Source organism: Bos javanicus, chromosome 12 (assembly GCF_032452875.1).
Source record: "Bos javanicus breed banteng chromosome 12, ARS-OSU_banteng_1.0, whole genome shotgun sequence".
NCBI lineage: Eukaryota > Metazoa > Chordata > Mammalia > Artiodactyla > Bovidae > Bos > Bos javanicus.
This window is the reverse complement of record NC_083879.1, coordinates 19,678,517-19,699,916: the sequence shown is the minus strand read 5'-3', so window position 1 is coordinate 19,699,916 and position 21,400 is coordinate 19,678,517. Positions and strand designations below refer to the sequence as shown.

General features: G+C 47.9%; 1 long non-coding RNA gene across 1 annotated transcript; it reads right to left on the bottom strand.

Annotated features, from left to right (window-relative positions):
• Positions 1 to 318: 318 nt before the first annotated feature.
• LOC133258256 (uncharacterized) lies at positions 319 to 9,787 on the bottom strand. Its single transcript, XR_009739886.1, has 4 exons — positions 7,203 to 9,787; positions 6,786 to 6,891; positions 6,351 to 6,491; positions 319 to 1,459 (listed from the first exon to the last, which is right to left on the bottom strand). It is a non-coding gene; the product is annotated as an uncharacterized LOC133258256 (long non-coding RNA).
• Positions 9,788 to 21,400: the final 11,613 nt, after the last annotated feature.

Sequence of the window (21,400 nt, the reverse complement as noted above, 5' to 3'; positions counted from 1 at the left end):
GGGGAAGAGAGCCTGGATGAAAGTGATCCAAGGGCACAAACCCTAGTCATAAATATACACTAGGATGTAGTATACAACATGATAATTAACACTGCTTATGTTACATACAAAAGTGATTAATAGAGTAAATCCTGAGAGTTCTCATATCTCAAGGAAATCTTTCCTATTCCTTTACTTTTGCATCTATATGAGATGATAACTATGCACTAAACTTACTGTGAAGATCATTTCACAATGCATGTAAGTCAAATCATTATGCTGTATACCTTAAACTTTTACAGTGCTGTGTGTCAATTATACTTCAATAAAGCTGGAAGAAAAAAATAAAGAAACCACGCACCCATGATGCTGCCAGAAAACTCACAAAGTGTAAAGTGGCTTGAGTGAAATGACCTTATTCAGAAAAAACTCACATACATATACATTTATATACTTACATTTTTTAATGACCATAAGAATATACCCCAAGCTTTAAATAGAGTTACCTCCAGGGAATATGATGGAGACAAAGTGAGTCGGCAGTGTGTGAAGAGAGTTTGATTTTCTGCTTTATGAAACTAGTTATTGCTTAAATCTTTATATCTGGCAAATATCTGTTTTATAGTTCAAACATGAAAATAAACAGATTTCAAAAATTATGTTTCAGAATAAGGACATGGGAAGCAACTCACAATGTTTTCTCAAGTGAAAAAAACACAAAACAGCATAACCAATGTAAAAATACTTTATAAACTTTGTAAAAATAAATCATATATGGCATAGAATGTAAGAGAAATAAAAAGAGCCGAAGGAATGAAAATATATCAAAATATTATTGGTTAGTTCTGAGTAGTGATATTAAGATTCTTTTTTTTTATTTTTCTGAATTTCATAAATGTTCTGCAATGAACACAGCATAACAGAAAAAAGTAAATGTTATTCTTAATACATTAAAATTTTTTTCAAACTGTCAGTTCAATAAGTTAATGGTATTTGCTTTTCTAATGCTAAGATGTATACACTCTGCCAACACTGACACTCACTTTAAAAGCTAAAGCAGTGCTATTCTGAAGCTTGAGATGTCAAATTTCTACAGATAAGCATCCTTGTAGCTCACTACAATGTGCTTGTTCTAATAAAGACATAAAATATTAGACAAAAGAAGTGACCTTACGTGGCTGACCGACATGCAGCTAGCGTAGCTGAGGTCCAAAGAGTTAAAGTGGTTTTCCAAAAGCTCAAATCTTTTCGTTTAATGGAAGGACTGAGACGAGAATTGATTCTCCCAGTCCAGTGTTTTTCCATGACATGAGACTGCTATGTTTTTGGATGAGAATCACTAAAACCACAACAAAAATAGCACTTTAAGAAATATACAGCAAAAGGGCAAATGTGTACGTAGTTTCAGGGAGAACTGTTAAATCCAGCAAAACTCCAGGTTCCATTCTCAAAATGCCATTGGCCTTTCTGAGAATTCTATCTAGGAAAAAAAAAAAAAATGATTAGATCGGACCTAGAAGAATACTTACAGGAAACTTGATTTTTATTTTAATAGTAACACAAGTCAAAGCTTAAATGAAAACATCTGGTTTCACTTTCTTTGCTGATTATGATAGCTAGAGATTCTGAGACATCAAGCATGACTCTGTCATTTATTTGATATGCAAATAAAGTTCTTGGCTTGAGTGTAAATCTCATACTTTCAGTTGTGCCCCTTGTAGCTAATTATTTTTTATATCCCCCCTTGGGTCCAAAAAAGTTAGAGGTAGAGTTAGTCATTAAGAAATGCATCCTTCCCACAAAATGCCTACAGGCACTATTCCCCCCTACCAAAAAAAAAGTAGACTTTAATTAATTAGAATCCAGATCACTGGGATAACTGCCAATTCTACTTTTTTCCCACCCTTCCACAAAGGTTGTGACCCAGATCTCAGGAGGAAAGGCCAAATTTGGGGGCAGGGGGTAGAGACAGGGAAGAGGCAACCACATGGCAGAGGCATCAGATTATACCACAGCGAGGAAACAAGTCACTCGTTAGGAGCCGAGTACCGTGCTAAATGAGGGTCAAAGATTACCAGGTTCAGATGAGAAACTTGGGGTTGTTCCCAAAGGGATCAGACCCCCGGAACTGTTCTCACACTGCCTGGCTCTCACCAAACACCCTCTACACATACACACACAAGAGAACAAACAAAAACATCCAAAACTATCAGCCCTCTCATTAACCAGATAGGTTTGGGCACTTTCACCCGGCTAGTGAAAACCTTGCTTTGGTTCTGTGTATCACAACACAAAATGAGTAATTCTGGATCTCAGTGATGAACTACTACTTTTGGGACTTGTTGCAACACATCCTCATACTTCGAGAGCCTTAGGCCTATCTTTTTCTCCTGGTTGGGATCTGTGCCTATATTCACTGACAGTCACAGGGTACAAGAGTATGACTGTGCATTCATTCACATCAGGCAACATGACATTTCAGAAAATGGGGGCCTAGAAGGGCCCTCTTCCTCAGTTTCTATTTCACCAGACCTAGATATAAAATGGATAATTCCATCTGAACCAGAAAGAGACACTGAGAAGAAAACCCAGATAATAGAGTACAAATACCTTTCCATAGTCAGTCACAGTCTCACTTCACAATACTCCTCAATTTAGTGTAAAGGAGGAAATGGCCAAAATATTCCTTTATTTATTTAAGCAAACAGATACTAAAACAATGGGGGAAAAGAAATGACCCACAAATCACAATTAATTATTATTTAACTTTTAAAAAAGAAACTAACCAGTTCATGTAGCTAGAATTTTTAAAAATATGTCCTTCAACCTCCTTTTATGAGATAAGGGCAAATGAATAGTATTTCAACTGGCAACAGGACATTATAATAGGCAACTGCCAGCTTATACCAACTAAATTTGTATGTATTAAGCCCAGTCCCCACATTTCCATGTCTGATGCTGCACAATAGCAACTGTTGCTTATAACCCATTGAAGTTCACAGTAATAACTGTGATGTGCTAAAATGGCTACTAAATAAATCAACTAGATTAAATCCTATTAGTATCATCATGCTGCTCGAGAGAACCCATATTTTTTCTCAGATTTTAATTGATCATAAACTGGCAAGCCACATACGATAGCAAAGTCCTATTAGTTTAAAATAGCCCCGTCCTGAACATTTAAAACCACACTGACTTAACCCACTACGAATATGACAAGTAAAACAGAAAAGAGACCAAACCACACTGACAAACCAGGAAGCTCTATTCACTGCACTGTCTCATCATCTAATATTACACGCTGAAATATTTAAGAATGTCCCGACTTTTACATCTGTCCAGATCTCATATCCGTAAATAGACATAAACTATTTTCCAAGTGCAGAAATCAAGCTAGTTTCTTTTATTCTAGCTTCCTGAGAATTCTGACCACTACTCCCCACCTCCCTCGACTACTCATACATTTTCACCACTTGAGACATTGCAGGGTGAGGGAAAGAGAAAGAAAGAGAAGTCTCATGACTTCTGAAATTGGAAAGAGGAATTAAGTTCTAAAAAGGAGAAAGAGAGTGGCAGTTTTGCTTAATTCAAGGATTGAGTAGAATATTGTTGTTTAATTACTTTTCAAAAGATACACTCCAGTGTAACAGATAACTGAAGGAATTACTTTTTTATTTCAATGACAGTACTTTTCATTTCTAAGATTTATAATCAATTCTATTTTGTATTTACCTATTTTTTTTCATTTTTGTCTGGTGTCGATTAATAATTTGTTGGTGTTTAAAAATGGGGAAAACAAGATACACTCTTTTTGGCCATCTCTTTATTTGATTTATAAGAAATGAAACTGTTATGTAATGAAACTTGACCACACAAAAATCACTTTGCTTCACACACCTGACAACATCCTACCCCCCTTACCCCCCAAATCATAGCTCGAGTGATAGAACCTCCTTTGTACTCCTAAGTATGAAGCAAACTAAATGTTAAAATGAAGAGTCTAACACGGTGGAACTGGGAAAAACACAAAGTGGAAATCTATCCCGCTTGCAAAACTAAGTAAAGTATATGTTAAGGAAATGGGTAATTCAGGGAACCAGAGTATTTAAATAAATTCCCAGATGTTTGTGCTACTGTCTGAACATTTTAAAAAGGAAAGAGCTTTTCATGACTTCACGACTCCTCTCATTCTGAAGATGATTTCAAAGGCCCCAGCATTCAGCAGAGAAAGTCTGTTCTCAGAGCCGTCAGGTTCCTGCTGCGTCTCGGGAACCACGAAGTTTCCAAGAACCCACAGAGAAAGCTCAGGCCTGAAAAATGTCTAATTTTGACCTCCCAATCCCCAGGTCTGTGTTTAAATAATTCACGATTAAGGTGGATTTATGAAGCTCAGATAAAGTCACATTTCATATTTCCCCAATCGATATTTCAAAACAAAACAGTACTTTTAACATTACCTGCATGGACAGGACAGTCATAAATCCTCACACCTTCCCCTGCACCTCACATGCCTCCACTGGGAAGCTTTAACTACCTCTGGCATGCCAATGGATGTGGTTAAAAATCAAGCAGAAAACGCCCAAGTGTGCACACTCAGCTACATGATGTTCACTGTCTAAGACTGAAAAAATTTTTTCTCAAACAATTTTCACCCAATTGAGCTTGCCTTTCTTGCCTGTAAATTGCAATACTGCCAAGTTACAAGTTAAAGGTTCTGCCAATTTTTTAGTTTCGCAAGCAAAAAAAAGAAAGTCAGTGTACTTTCCCTAAATGGGTAATGTGTGTATATTGAGTTAACACTTGGTTATAGCAGTATACCACAACTACATACGGAAATCTTGTTCAAATTTTCCAAAATAACACACACACACACACCACTTTTGTGTACAGATCATTAAAAAAAAAGTCAAACCCAGACTGAACTGAGAGGACTGGGAAAGATATTGTTTGTAAGCTGTAAGTGATAATATCCACTGCCATCATTGATGCAATTTAGGCAGAACAATTTACCACCCTCCTAGAGCTTTATTCTAATGTGACTCATATCACACATGTGGTCAAATGACTAGTTTCAACCTCCACACAAACAAATTTAACTTCTAGAGAAGTCCCCAAAGCAAATTCACAGCCAAAGACAGACTCAGTTCAGAAGTGGTGGTGGTCATGGTGGAAGAAGTTCTTCTGGGGTAATGTCCCATTTAGGCCCAAGCATGAAGCTCTGAAATCAAGATGAAAACACTCAGAACACCCTGCAGGCATGAGGCAGCAGCCAGAGCCAGCTAATCAGCCTTCCTCAGACAATGCTGCATTTTAAGAAAAAGCAAAATATTGAGATAGATTTTTAACTGTAAATATCTGAAAAATATCTATACTACATCCAGGGCTTTAATACCCTCCCTTTCTTCCCAAAGTTAGGAGAGTGGTGTGCTCACTATCAAATAACCAGTACAGACCATAAATAGCCAGACTGTCATTATAGGGTGAGTAGCAAGAACTTGCATCCATTGTCAGCAGGAGTCCAACCATTCCAGGGGGTCAAAAGCCTTATAAAATATGCATTCCTTAAATACTGAGACACAGACACACAAAGATTAAAGGATACTCAGTGTCACGCTCTTCAGACTAGTGAAAAAATGGAGAGCAATCCAAATGTTCAACAATAAGAAATTAGTTTGATAAAACATGATACTTTCTTCCATAGATTATAATGTAGAAATTTTAAAATGATGTTATAGAAGAATACTTAATGACATAGGAAAAGATTCATGTACATTATTTAATGATAAAAGCAAGTTTAAGATACATTAGGATGTGATCCTAATTTAAGAAAAAAGACTACTGTATAGGGCTTCCCTGGTGGCTCAGTGGTAAAGGGTCAGCTGCCAATGGAGGAGACATGGGTTTGAATCCTGGTCCAAGAAGACCCCACATGCTGTGGAGCGGTCAAGTCCGTGCGTCACAACTACTAAACCTGTTCTCTAGAGCCCATGAGCCCCAAGTACTGAGCCCATGGGCCCCAACTACTGCAGCCCAGGCACCCTAGAGCCCCTGCTCAGCAACAAGAGAAGCCACTGCAACGAGAAGACTGTGCACCACAACTAGAGAAAAGCCCACACAGCAACGAAGACCCAGCAGGGTCAAAAATAAATTAATTTAAAAAAATGTTTAAAGACTACTGTATAAAGATACGCTTAGAATGATAGATACCAATAATAGCATTATCTCTGGGTAATGACAGGAAAAAGTGATTTTTTATTTCCTTCTTTGTGCTTTACTGTATTTTCCAAACTTTTTACAGTGAAAATATATTATTTTCATCATCAGATAAAAAACAAATTTTATTTTTAAACTTAATCACGTGAGATTCTTACAGAGAAACGGTCTCCTTTTCCTTTCTGTCCTGCTACTGCCACCGTTGTATACAAAGCAGCCTGCATTCGGCCAGGTTTCCTGACTTCACCTGGTTCTTTTCATGACTAAGTCAAGTGGGAACAGTCCTAGAGGAAATTAGACTGTAAAAACCAAATGCTTCATAAATTCATGTTCAAAGAAGGCAAGCGGGACCATTACGTGGCCAAAAGAATTTGCAGATGAAAATGAGCCACTACATGGATTATTTACTTTAGTCTTTACTGATTAAAAAAAAAAAAAATTGGCAAGATTTGCATTTCTCAATTACATTTTGAAACAGAAATGATGACATTTTACTCATTTATTCACTCAGTCATTGTCTTAGTCCATTGGGGACTGACACAGCAGCATACCAAATGCTGGGTGATTATAAACACAAGAAATGTATTTCTCACTGTTTTGGAGACTGGGAAGTCCAAGGTCTTGGTGCCAGCAGAGTCAGTGTCTGGTGTAGGTCAGCTTTTTGGCTCATAGACAGAAGTCTTTTGACTGTAGCCTTGCCTGATGGAAGGAGCAAGGAAACTCTCTGGGGTCTCTTTTACAAGGGTACTAACCCCATTCATGAGGGCTCCACCCTCATAATATCATCTCCTAAAGACCCCATCTCCAAAATACCCATACATTGGTGTGGGGTTAGGTTTCAACAGAGGAATATGACAGAGAGGATACATTTAGTCCATAGGAGTCATCAAACACTGTGCACTTATGTGCCCACACAGTGCCAGGGCTTGTCACACAAGCCCGGTCCTTGGCTTATGTCCCTCACAAGCTGCTGAATTCACAGCTGCACTTGCGGTTTTCAGAGAACCCACCTCTTCCTCACCCATCCTTTTCTTCAACCACAGCAGTTCTTTATACGTCAGCCTCCCATTACAGTTTCATTGGAATAAAAAGATTCCTTGACCTAAAAAAAAATAAAAGAGCATTTGGAACTCTCTACTCTTATTTAATCAACTAGATGGAGTTGAGTGGCATCCACTCACAAATTTTAAATGAACTCACGGGTAAAACTATCAGCCAAAATGTTCCCCAATATAATGTGTTATAATTGTATGTCATCATCATCATCTGTTTTGAAAATTTCCTGTCAAACTTTCCTATGCTTTAGCACACTGAATTCCCTAAGTGGGTTTGAATTCTTAACTTTTGATGGTAAGGTATAACCACATCCCAGTTAGGCACTGGGGGACTATTTTCCTTTAGGGCACTTTGACTGTAATCAAGTGGTCTAGTTATTTTCTCCAAATTCTGGTCTAGAACTAGAATAAGAGCTACTGGAGAATTTGTTTAAAATGAAGCGTCAGGCCCCACTTCCAGAAAATCTGGTTCTACAAAAGTGAGTGGGATTTTATGTTTTTAATGAGCCATTTCAGTATTCTTGCCTAGAGAATTCCATGGACAGAGGAGCCTGGTGGGCTACAGTGCATGGAGTCACAGAGTAGCACATGACTGAGCAACTAACACTTTCACTTTCACTTTTCAATTAGCGGCCCAGGTGTCTTCTAGATTGACAAACACTTTGGGGAGACAAAGGTTCTAGCCTTGGTGAGGGAGGTGCAGAATATTGTTAGATCTCAAGAGACCCTGGGCCTCTCTTCTAGCACATTTTCATAATCTACTGCTTACATATTCTCTTTCACCCACTAGATTTGAAGCCCCTTTCTGAAAAGTAACTTGCCGCAGTTTCTGTGTCTACAGGCTCAAGGCAATTGTCTATGTCCAATAAATGTTTGGCATTACAGTAATTAATAAAACAAAGAACAGCAATAATTCATCAGATTCTGATCCTATTAGGCTAGAAGCTTTTTTTTCCCATCAATAGACTATTAATAATAAACTTGCTATTAGAGTTTATATTTTTCTCTTGTGAGAGTCAATTAAGCTAAACAATTAGGATTAGCTTTAAGAAAAAAAAAAAAATTCTTACAGTGCTTTTGAGTTTTAAGAGTACTCCATGAAGTAAACAGGATAAGAACAGTTATCCAGCTGTTTTAGTTGAGGACACAGGCCAAGGAGGGATAAAATGACTAGCAAGTACTCACAATTTTTAGTATTTGCACAGTCAAAAATGCAGTGTGTTTTAGTGAAAATACATACTCTTCATTGCTGTGTTTGAACTGGAGCTCTGCCATTCACTAGCTGTGTAATCCTGAACAAATTATTTAAATTTTCTGAGCCTCTATTTTTTGTGCAGATACACTACACACAGGGGCAAAGAGCAGGCTTGTCTGAAGGAGTAAATATGTCTAGGAGAGTGCTGGGCGCATCAATCCAGGGAGAGTGACCTAGAAACTACTAACTGGGGAACAAAAAGAGAGTTTCCATTTAAATACAAGATAGAAGACTATACATATGTGTTTCTCTGTATAATAAAACAAAGTTAATACATCAGCATCTCTTTATTCTGAAATTTTTCCAGCAAACAAAGATGGTAAAAACAAATTAATCACATGTGTGAATTCAATCTGTATGAAACATTCCTACATATTGTAATCTCCTTAATTTTTATATTGGCAACCCTGTAATAATTAATAGACACTATAAGTTCACCCAACCCTATTTTTTTCCACAGGGATTGAAAGCCCTCAGATGTGAATTCTCTTAATAAGATTTTCTTTTCAAGGCTCATCACCTTCCGGGTTGGAAAAAGACCTCATGAGAAGAGTAAACAGAACACAGACTTGAAGTTAGGTAGCTCTGCAACTTACTTGCCAAGTGACCTTGCGTAATAAACTCACTAGGCCTCAGTTTCCTAATCTATATAATGGAAATATAAACACCTACTTCATGGAGTTGTTATGTGGGTTAGAAAAGGCAATGTATGTGACGTGCCTATGAAACACAGTAGGCACTCAAAAAGACCATGATGCTGGGAAAGATTGAGGGCAGGAGAAGGTGACGACAGAGGATGAGATGGTTGGATGGCATCACCGACTCAATGGACATGAGTTTGGGTAAACTCTGGGAGTTGGTGATGGACAGGGAGGTCTGGCATGCTGCAGTCTATGGGGTTGCAAAGAGTCGGACACGACTGAGCAACTGAACTGAACTGAACCTGCCCCTGCCAAAATGCTATGAAAGGATTCAGTAGCTCCAATTAAAGGTACAACATCCAGGTATTTTCATAATTAAGCATGGGAACATTAATGTAACATTTCTTAAACTCTAGTTAGTTGCAAGACTTTTCCTTTGTCCCTCTAGAGCAGAGTCATTAGCTTCGAGCGGTCCTGAGACTCCCAAATGTCAGGAAGGCTCCAACATTTTCTGAGAGGAAAAGGACTGTGTCAATCCATGAAAGCTTTCTCTTTCCTATGAATATTATCCAAATTTCTCCATGGGACTTCTCTGAACTACTCCAAGCTAACTGCCCCCACTCCATGATCTGGTTTCTGAGAGTTTAAAGCCTGCCCTGTCTGCTGCCCTTTATATATCAGAGATGCAGAACAGCTTGTATTTATTTCTCTGTATCTTCCATTGGATTGAAAATTCATGTGGTTAGAACAGTGTCTTCCTCACTATTTTAGGGTTCACCTCAAATATAAATTTTCTAACTGCAATATTGTCACAAAATTTTATATTAGATGAGTTCTCTTAAAATCAGTTTTTAAGGGGAATTCCTTGGAGGTCCAGTGGTTAAAACTCAAAGGCCCAGGTTCAATCTTTGGTCGGGTAACTAAGATCTCACAAGCTTCAAGGCATGATCAAAAATAATTTTTAAAAAATTTTAGTTTTAGGGGCTTTTTCTTTTCAAGGTCTGAAATATTAACTATGCGGCAGAATAGGCATAGATATGTTTTATTTATCTATATATGCACTTATATTGGGCTTCCCTGAAGGCTCAGATGGTAAAGAATCTGCCTGCAATGCAAGAGACCCAGGTTCAATCCCTGAGTGGGGAAGATCCCCTGGAGGAGGAAATGACAACACACTCCAGTATTCTTGCCTGTAGAATCCCATGGACTGAGGAGCCTGGCAGGCTATGGTCCATGGGACCACAAAGACTTGGCCGTGACCCAGCAATTAACAGTTGCACTTTCACTTGCCTCAGCAGATGGTAGCACAGAATACCAGGCCCCTTAATAAAATAGAAGTGAATCTTTCAAATCTTAACACCAGAAGGGAAATGTAGAGGGCATCTGATCTAAAGCAGCACCAAGGCCTCCGCAGCATCATTTCCTGTGCCACCACCAGGAGGGCCCAATGATGCACTGCTCTCCCTTTAAACTCCTCTCTTGGGTCCAGGCTAATCACCCACCCAGTCCTCTTCTCTCTATGTTCCAGAAATGTTGAATTTCTTGTTGCTGTTGTTCAGTCACTCAGTTGTGTTAGACTCTTTTGTGACCCAATGGACAGTGAAGCCTGTCAGGCTCCTCTGTCCATGGGATTTTCCAGGCAAGAATACTGGAGTGGGTTGCCATTTCTTTTTTCTGAATTTCTTACAAACAGCCCTAAATCGTCCTGCTCCCTTCATCATATATGCGCCCACGTGTCCCTTTTCACAGCATATTTTAATTGCCTGTTTTTTCTCTATATAGAGAAAATTGGATGGTAAGCCCTGTGAGGACAGGAACTGTCCTATTCATTATCCCATTCCTGCTCCAGGCATATAGTAGGCTCTCAATAACTATCTGTTTAAACAAATGACATCCTTTTGGCAAGATTTTCAGAAACACTTGACTAAAGAGTAAACAGAAAACAAATGGGAAGGGATTAAAATACAATAAACAGCAGGAAAACAGAGATTTGCCATCCTGGTTTGGTCTCTGGGAGCTGGGGCCTTGCCCCACCCACCTTTAGACTGGGCATATCCACCTTGTCTTCCTAGTCCAAGCAGCAAAGCTCCACAGGCCTCTTTTTCTCTGGGAGGAGGCTGCCCTTACCACCCCCAGCCCTCCACACAGAGCTCAGGCCCTCCCCCTCCTCGCCCTGCCTCCCTGCTGTCTTCCAGGTAGGCCTCTCACTCGCATGAGACATCTGGCAGAGAAGCCCACTCCCCGCACAGTACCAGTACCGGACCTCCCCAGCAGGCCCAGCAGCGTGTGGGACACACAAGGCCCCAAGAAGGAGGCACAGACCTAACGGGGCGAAGCGTGAACAGGCCTGTGGCCAGCTCACGTGAGGTTAAAGAGGAACAGCTCAAATTCACTTCTACAGGCAAAAAAACCTAGAGGATCCTAAGAAAGCAGTCGGCCTGGAGTTCACCGCAGATCTGGGAAACTTGTGTCATTCTTTTTTGGTGGAAGCAGAAACCTGACTCTAAACTAACCCCTGCCCAGCGGCCACTGGGGCCTGGAAATACCCCTGTGAATTCTCCGCGTCTAGGCCGGGGCTTGGGGGTTCCCTGCCATCCGGCCATCTGCAGGGGCCTCCCTGAGAACCAGGTCGGCCGCGACTGGACGACCTGCGGCCAGACTGCGGCCCGCACCCCGAAAGCAGAGGCCGCCGCGTCGCCCGGGCTGGGAGCGCCTCGGGGTCGCTCGGGCCATGCCCGGCGTGGCCGCTGCAAACTCTGACGCTCCTGCGACCCTCACCCAGAACGCCTCCGCTTACCCTCCGGACCCGTGGGAACAGAGAGCGCCTCTCCGCCCCTCTTTCCCCTCCCCTCCAGACTGGCCTGCGCCTCGAAGTTCGAGAAGCGGTTCCCCCTGCGCGCCTCTCACTCCAGGCCGAGCTAGGAAGCGCCTCCGACTTTGCCGCGGCGCCGGAGCCCGCGTGGGCTGCCCTCGGCCGCCGCTGCTCTGTGACCCCGGCTCCGCGCGCGACGCCGTCCCCGCTGCCCCGCGCCCCTCAGTGCGAGGCCCGGCCGGGACCCCGGGGGTCCTGGGAGCCCTGGCCCGCCCGACCCCATGACCCTCCAAACCAGAGAGCCCTGGAGTTATTCCGGGCCGCGGGGGTGGTGGAGCATGAGGGCTCCATTCACGTCTCGGTTTGCAACAGTAAGGACCTGTCCACCCCAGCGAAGGCCAGCCAGTGACCCCGCTGGCCCTTCAGGCGCGGCGTCCAGTTTGCGCGAAGTCCAGTAACCATCAACTGCTACGTTCTGGGAAGGATTTTGAGTAGGTGCGGGGCTGAGCCCCAGACAGCAGCTCCGGGCCGGACTACAAATCTTTTTTATCCGATCTGACCTGGATCCGTGGCTCTGAACTTAACGTGACCTCGGCGGCTCGCCTTGGGCTCTGCACGAGCGGGAACCCCGGTGCAGGGGAGGGGCTTGCAGACCACTGGAGGACAAGTAGGGGAGTATTTGTATGGTGGGCTTCCGTAAGGGGTATTTTTCTAGAACGAGATGTATAGATCTCAAAAGTAAAGACCTGGTCCCGAAGCACGACCGCGCTCCTAGGTCTCTCCACAAATCGCCCCTAGCGCTCGTCAGAAGAGGAGACTGGTGCCCCAAGTTTTCCTCCAGCGCGGCGCGTTGAACTTGGGCGCAGCGCTGCAGAAGCGCACGCTGTGCCCACGCGCTCACCTCGGCGCGAGCCACGGACCAATTCGGCGCCCAGGTTCTCCGGCTCCGCCGACGGGGCAGCCCGGCTCCAGGAAGCTGAGACCTGCCACAGACATCAAGGTCACCCGTCGTGACCCCTCTCGTCGTCATGTAGGAGAAAGGGCCAAAGAGCTGCTCGGGACACTTTTTAAAAATACTTAACAATTTGAAAGATGAGCCTGAAAGCGGTGACTAACGTGCGGGAATTCTCTGTTGTTTAAAGAGCAGTGCAAACTTGCTAGGAAACTCACTACGACGTGACTGTTTACTCCGGGCGAATGGGCCCCAAAGGAAATATGCCCGGACCAGATGACCGGGCGAGATCCCCAACGCCAGCCGCTCCCGGCGACTCTCCTCCCGAGAGTCAGACACCCGGGAGGGACGTGCGGGCAGGTGGGTTTCCTTCGCCCGTGAGTGCTACAGCCTTCTTTTCTATTTTCTCATTTTATTTTTTTAAATTAAAAAGAGAGAGAGCGCGCACAAGTCTTAAAAGTGGATAGCCGAGCAGCGTCCGGTAAAATTTGCGCTATGAAAAATATGAGGTCTAGATAGATTAGTGTGTGGGTGAAGGCTGCTCTAGCAGAAACGCGAGAAATGAGCAGGAGCCCACAATTTTCGTTTTTACTGTAGAAATCGGTAAACGAAATCGAATGGTAATGGTTTGCCCATTACGGCCACTGAGAAAGTTCGAAATAATTTAATGTTTCGGATTTATACGTATGTAATCACTATACTTTTTATTTTGTCTAGCTATTTCCATTAAGTTTTAATAAGCTGTTAAAGTTCCCTGGGTAAATTTTGTGAGGGTTTTTTTTTTTTTTTTTTTTTTGAGTGAGTGGAGATTTCATGAACCAGAAGCGAAGTTTGAGCATAATTTCCTTAGCCACTGGGAAGTCTGTATCTCCTGCCAAAATTTCCAAGGATGTGGAGAAGAAAAGAAGACGAAATACTCATTGAGTACCTACTATGCGCAGACACCCTGGTAGAACTGGCTTTACAAATTTTATTTCATAGTAATAATTGTTGATCACTAGGTGCTCTTTTCAAAAAGACCAAAAACCCTTTCTTCTGCATCCAAGACCTCAAGTGGACAGCTACCATAATTTTATTTTATTCGCAAGAATTTCGTTTTTATTACTTCCTTCTTCGAAGTGACATTATTGCCAAGGTTAATGGAGAGATCCATGTTTAATGATATTAAAAGTCTGTTGGTTTAACTGATTACAGCGTTTAGTGCTAATCCTGTGGGGGAGGGGGGAGAAAAGGTGAGTCAGCACTCACCGAATTTCTCCTAACTCTTTAGGTCCGTGTAAAAATAAAGAAATCTGTATTATGTTTGGCAGGAGAGGGAACTTGTAACTAGGAAGAGAGCGCCGTCACTGAAAGCAATGGGGGGTGGCGAGGGAAACATGCAAACCAACATTTTTCCGTCTCTGTGGATCAAAGGAACCGAAAACATGACTCGTTTTGTAAGGACGACGCAAACACTGTGGCTTATACTGACCATTGACAGAGGCTGAGTTAGACTAGAGGCTTCGTGTGTTACAAAGGATATGATGAAGTTGAGTATCAGGAGCTTTAAAAAAGAGAGAGAGAGAGAGAGAACCGAGTTGACAACCAGATGAAGTGGGAAAGAAGGGGAGGAGAATACACCCAGGAGCCTGAGCAGGCAGGTAAATCATCAAAAATTCAGTTCCTGCAACTAATGAAAAAACCAATCTCACTGTACTCCAGGGGAAATGGTTCGCTGACGCAAGGCTCGATGGTGAGTCTATTTGTCGTGCTTCTTTTCCGGACTATCAAAAAAAGTTATTTCGAGATTCAGCCAAATGTTTTGACTGGGAGACTGAAAACGGGACAAGGAGTTTCCTGCCGTTACGTCCGAGCCCGCAGCTGGGCCCAGCGCCGAGCGCGCCCCGAGCCGCGCGCCTGCCGCCCCGGGCGGCTCAGAAAGGGCACTCCCCGCTGCTCTAGGAAGAAGCGAGCCCGAAGTCAGCCGGCGGGGGCTGCTCGGTTTCCCCGCGGGACCTAAACTGCAGCCTTCCTCCGGAGGAACGCTCCTCTAGTTTTGTTCTGGAAGGGGAAATGGGCTCAGCTCTTGGAGAGCTCTCAGGATTCCCTGTCGCTGGACAAACCTGGAAACTTTGGGAAGTACTATACTGAGCTTCTCCGGTTCCTGAGTCCCTTTCTATCTTCGTTTCCAGGGCTAAAGGGCCGCTTGCGGAGGAGGGGTGCTTCTTTAGTTTTATTTTTTTTCCCACGTAGACTGGAGAAGCGCCGCCGCCCGCTCCGAAGGCGACTTGCCGACCTCAGCGCCCTGGGCTCGCGCGGCCCACCGCCCGCCCCTCCGCGCCCGCCCGGCCCCGCTCGCGGAGTGCGCGCGAGGGGGAGTATCGTCTCCTCGGGCTGGAGCTCGGTGCCAGGACGCTTTCCTGACATAACCCTGCCCCAGGGCGGGCCAAGACGGGCACTAACCATTGCTTAGCTTCCCTACTGCCGCTCAGGTCCCCACTACGACCGGCAACTGCCTTGAAACCCACCCCCAGTGGCAGACACTCTGGCCTCACACCTCCCCTTGGTCCCCGCTTTCCCGGCCCTTTCCGGGGATCCCACACCCTCACCCCATTTCTCCCGCCCGTCGGGGACGAACACTGGCACCTCTCCTCGCGCGCATTCCGCCGCGCCATTTTAACCCCTTCGACGTTTCCGCCGCGGAGGGGGCGGAAACGGAGGAAACCCATCCTCCCCACCTCACCCCACCCCGCCCCACCCGCGCGGGCCCTCGCCTAAGGCAGCCCGGAGGGGATTGTGAAACAACCCGGTGGCGGGCGGGGGTGGGGGACACGCTACCTCCAGGCTCTCCAAATTTTGGCAAAATCTCGGGAACACTGATGCTCCCCCAGGACAGTTTTCTTCGCTTCGCGGCAAGCGCGAGGTATCCGAGTTTCTCGGCACCAAAGGCGAAGAGCCTCTCCCTTTCCCCAGCCCCTTTAAGGACATCTGATCTTCAGTCTCTTAACTTTCTCCTCGGGTCTAACAGCTTCGTCAGCCGCGGAGAGCGACCCCAGGCGAAGCCGGAAAGGGAGAAAGCCAGGGTGTGGGGCTCATCCAAACCCGGGCGCCCCGAGGTTGGCTGAGGCCCTGAGGGCCGAGGCCCCGCGGGCTCTTGAGCAGGAGGAAGCCCCGGGGGATCTGCGCGGGGCACGTTGCCGCGCCTGAAACAGGCGTTCCCTTTTCCAGATCATATTCCCCATAAAATCTAAAGCCAGATGCATCGCTTGGGCAAGTTCCCATTTCACCGCGAAAAGCACGGATTTGTTTCCAAACTGGACTCCAAATCGAGGTTTCTGGTGCGGGTTCCAGTGGCCTGCGCACGGTTGGGGTTTCGATGCCTCAAGGGACTGCCCGGGCGAATAACGTTTTAGATACTCTACCCCAGGCAAAGCATCATTTGCGAATGCGGAGATTTAATTTTAAAAAAAGGCGGGTGGGGGTGGTGCGAAGTAAACACAACTACGGGCTTTCAAAGCCGTGTGTGTACTTTTTAAGTGAGGTGGAGTATATAAAAGATCAATTTCATCTATAGACGCCCAGTTTAGCAAGATAACCTGATGGAATCTCTGTTTCACAGAAATAAGTTACAAGGGGGGAAACTTGCAAGAAAGTGAGAACAGTGGCCACATATGAAACCAAAGGGCGAGCATGGTGAAAGCAGGCATTTTAATCACCCTGTTGAGTCAAAAAATAGCTTTTGCTGAGTTGGCTTTTTTTTTTTTTTTAAGAAATAGACTCCTTCCCAAAGTAATAGCCTACGGGTCTATTTCACCTGCAAGTTTCCTCTCATTGTATAAAGAAATTCGGGTGGAGTGGGCCATGTTTTTCACAGAACTTTCTGGTATTTGCAGTTGTGGTGAACAGGAAAGGAATAAAAACGAACATAATTAGTCTGGGATTGACTACTGCCTATTACCGGTATAACATCAGCAGGAAATTAAGACTGCCTTCCCGAGGTTCGCTTATAATAATTCAATTTTGCATCTTTTAAAAGTATAGCCGTTTTTTAGTCCTTTGGTGAAATGAATAACCAGCGATGCAGGACCTAAACAATGCACACAAGCACACAATTCCAAGTCTACTTATTTAAGGAGTGAAAAGGTGCGGCGCGAAAGCGCCCCTGCACGGGTTGAGGTGTCACGGCTGTGGGCTGCGCCGTGTATTAGGTGCCAGTGAGAGAAAGCACAGACCCAAACTACTCACACAGAAAACTGTTTCCACGTTTGACTCATTTAGGATCAAATGGTATTTTTAACACTTGCCAAAACCCACAGCTATTGCGACAAGAAAGGTGCCAGGCAAGAATGAAGTTAGTTGTTTATTAGGGCAAGGTGGGGCTTTTCGCGCTTTTGGCTACATAAGTGTACCCGAGTGACAGGGTGAGCATCTTGCAGGCCACTGTCCCCGTGTTGGTTCATTGCAAGGGAAGGTAGGGGGAACGGGACACCTTTTAGCAGATCAGACTCTGGCTGTCACCCGTGAGGGGTGGGGGTGGGGGGGTGGTTAACTTCACTTCGTAAAGATACTCATCCTCTTCTTAACTGAAGAAGTCTGAGGCCGCGAAGGCCGCCCACAGAGGCCGCGTCTTGTCCAAATCTGCTCAGGCCGCCTTTGTCCCCGCAGTGACTACCGAGAGGGAGGGGGGCGGGCGCGGAGGTTGTCACCAAAGTTTCCTCAAGTCTTTATACGGCCAAGAACTCTGGGTTTTGCGGGTAAGCAAGCTGCCTATCCAATCTGAATGGAGCGACAATTCCGTGGGCCTCCGGTCCCCGGAGGCCTCCGCGCGCCCTCGCCCGCCCCGGCCTCTCCCCCGGATCAATCGCCAGGGGCCAAAGCTCGCCCCCGCGCCACACTCCTGGGCCTCTGGGTCCCCTCCGCTCGGTCCCAATAAGTCTCGAATTTCAACCCGAGACCCAGGCCAAACTTTCCCTTCGGGGCTGGTATATTCTCACACGCGGACGCCTTTCCCAGGGGGAGGAGGAGCGATGGCGCTCCGGGCAGCTCCCGGGGACCCTGCGGGGACCACCCGCCACCCGGTTTCCACGCAGCCCCCGTGCCCACCCTTGCCTCCAGACCCCAGACCTTGACCTCCCACGGCCGTGCTCAGGGAAGCCGCCGCGACTGATGCGCCCCGGGTGCTTTCGTTTTGCTTTCGCTCCCTTCTCTCCGCAGCTGGGACGACTGCGGAAGAACAAAATGGGGGTGGAAAACTCGTGTCCTGACAAAAGTGATGGGGACACCGCTGTTCCGTCCCAGGCTGGGCGGGGAGAGGGGGAGGCTCAGGCTGAGGCCTGGGTACCCGTGTCCCTTGCATGGGCGAAAAGGGCCAGGAGGCCCTGGCTTGTTTTTTTGGTGTAAAGAAACGTGATTTGTAGATACTGAAGCAACAAAGTTGGCGCGGAAACGAATTCGCCTGCTTAGGAGGACTGTGTCTTGCAGATACAGACGAATAGGCAGGGTAGAAAGGCCGGAAGAGGGGCGGCCGGAGCCTTTCACTAAATTGGAAGGAAACCGAGAGAGAAGGTTCGAGAGCCGGGATCCGGCTCCCACCCCAAGCTCTGAGTACCATCAGGTGTGAGGGGGCATTAACGCCCCGTCCCATTTGCTGCTCGTCCACTCAGCTCTGCGCTTTGGAAAAACCCAGCAACCACTGCACAGGCTCGCTTCACTTTATCTCGCCTCTCTCTTTATGGTGAGCAAAGCACATGTATCCTGAACTGATTAACTCATGGCCTAAGGTCTCCCGCTTTAAAAAAAAAAAAAAAAAAGCCAAACCTGGGAAGATTTCTCAAATAGAGGCAAACTTGTTGCTGCCCCGAGTGGCCCGTGCGAAAGCTCTCCTAGGTTTGCACGCGCCCAGCGCAGGGCCGGGAAGTGCCGCTGCCGGGCGAGGGCCGGGGCAGAGTCCCGCCCTCCTCCCCCGGCGGCCTGCACTTGAGCCGGAACGAGGGTGAGTGCGAGGGAACAGTCTCTCCAAACTCCTTAGAAAATAACTCTTGCAGACTGTTTACCACACTGTCCAGCTGCCCGGAAAGGTCCGACGCGTTTCCTGCACTCGTCCCAGCTCAGTTCGAACTTTTCTCCACCCGTGATCTGAAGGCTAAATTATTTTTATTCCGACTCTGAAAAGTTAAACTAAGATCTAAATAAATCACTAAGGGAAATGACCGGAAGCTGCGAAGGTAAATTACACTCAAACCAGCTACTTGCACTTGTTTTTTTTTTTTTTTAAATAAGGCCTTCCTCTAGTATTGACCGCCCTCCTTGTTTACATCTAGTTCAGGAACAGAAGCTTTAGGCCAGCAAGGGAGCTCAGTTTCATTTCGGGGCGTATGGCGGGGCCTATCACTTCGTCATGAGGTTTGAGAAGAAAGTTCGAATGTTTTTTGTCACAGATCTAACTTCCAGTAACTCCTCAGAAACTCCAGTACCCTCACGGCGGCTCAGATCTGCAAAACTCCTCGGTCCGCAGATGTCCGGGAGGCAGTTAAGTTGAGCTCGCGCGACGCCCCGCTGCACCTGCGGAGGAGGCAGGGCGTCTCTGCGCGTCTCGGAACGGCCGCACCGTACTTCCCGCGCTCCGCCCGCCAGCCTTCGGGCGGCCGCCAGCCACCCCGGCTTCCCTCGGTCACCCGCCCGCAGCCGATCGTGCGGGGGAGAAAAAAGGAAAGGGGCACTGGCATCCCCTCGTCTGGGGAAGCGGCAGCGCGAGGGCCCAGTCAGGCCCCCGGCTCGCAGCGAGGCCCGAACGCGCGCACACTCGGCAACCAGGGCGGTGGCGCTCCAGAGAACGGGCGGGGTGGTGGTGGCGGGGAGGTTTGAGGAGGGCGGAAGCGCCGATGGCTGGCGAGCACTCTTGAGAGTCGCGGACCCCGGGTTTCCCCGGGTGACTAGGGTGCGGGTGCCCACGCTGTGCGCGACGCCTGGGTCACTGGCTGGAGCCCACGAGCCAGGCGCACAGCTGAGCTAGGCGGCCGCCGCCACGGAGCCTGGTGGGCGGCGCGGAGCCCCGGGGAGCTGGTTTTCCCGGGCGGGCACGTGACGGGGTTGGCAGCGCTCTGGCCCGGGCAGGGAGGAGGGGGAGGCGGCGAGCGGGAGGCCGGGGGCGGGCGGGCGGCTGGCGCGCTGTGTACTTAGGTCGTGTGCTGGGGCTTTTCTCTCCCAGGAGCCGGCTGGAGGAGGGGAGGGGGGAGGGGCCACCGCTCCGCCTTCTCCTTTTCGCAATGTTGACGCAATCTATAAATAGTGGAACAAAAGGACCAACTTCCTCGGAGCTTTGCTGAAACTGCACAAAAAAATCGAGCTGGGGGGTTCCCTGATCCCTGGCGATGGGGCGGGGAGCGCGGCGCCCGGGGGAGGGGGCGGGCGCGGCAGCGCGGGCCCGGCCGAGGGGGGACACCTGGCTGAGGCATTGCCGCCGCCGCCGCCGCCGCCTCTCCGCGCGAACCCAGGGCTCCGGTCCCTGCGCGGGCTCGAGAGCTCGCCCGGATCGGGGGGTCTTCCTCCTCCGCCGTTGACAGGTCAGTCCGCACCGCCCCTTTCTACACTGGGTTTTCTCTTCCCTCCCCCAAGCCTCTACTTTTAGAAGGGAATAAAGGGGGAAAAAATTAGAGCGAGGCGCAGCAGTGACAGCCACCCAATCTGGAAGCCCAGCAGTGCACGGCGGGGTGGCCGAGGGGCTCTGGAGACAGTCAGCGCCTGGCCCCCCTAGTCGTACAGCCGGTGGCCGCGCCGCGGCCGGAGACGAAGCCAGGACTAGCTTGCGCCGCCCAGGCGGCGAGGAGTGGAGGCGGGAGCGCCGCGGGGGCGCGGGCGGGCGAGCGAGCGAGCGATCGACGGCGGGCTCCCTGCTGCAGCTCCTGCCTGGGATACCGAACCCCCAGGGACGACGGGCCAAGACCAGGGGGCTCTGAGCCCAGCTCGCCCCCTCGGACCTCGGACCTAGCGTCCCCACCTCGTCCCGCGCAGCTGCCGTGGGAGGGCTGAGCGGAGAAGCGCTGTCGCCGCACGCCACCGCACACCCCTGGCTCCGGTGCCCACGCGACCCGCCGCGCCGGCGATTGAGGGGAGGGGGGGCGAGGTGAGGACAGAAGGCAACGCTTTCCTCCGGGGCGCCCGGACCCGAGCGCGAGCGCCCGCCGCGCCGCCGTGGCGGTTACACTGGGCGCGGGGGAGGGGGCGGAGCTGGCGCTGTTGACAGCCGCGCTGGAGCGGGGAGGGCGAAAGCTGGGGAGAAGCGAGTGGGGGAGGGAGCGCGCGCTCGCGCGCGCGGGGTTCGGCTGGGATTGGGGGGGGTCACGTGATGGGCAGACGCCCCCGCTACAGGCTGACAGTAGGGGTGACGTCACCATCCCCTGACTGCAGGGGGTGGCACTTCCGTTCCCCCACCCCCCCCAGCCCCCGAAGCGGCGGCTGCAGCCATTTCGAAGTGTGGGAGTGGGCGGGCGGGAGACGGGCGGAGGGGGTTTTCGT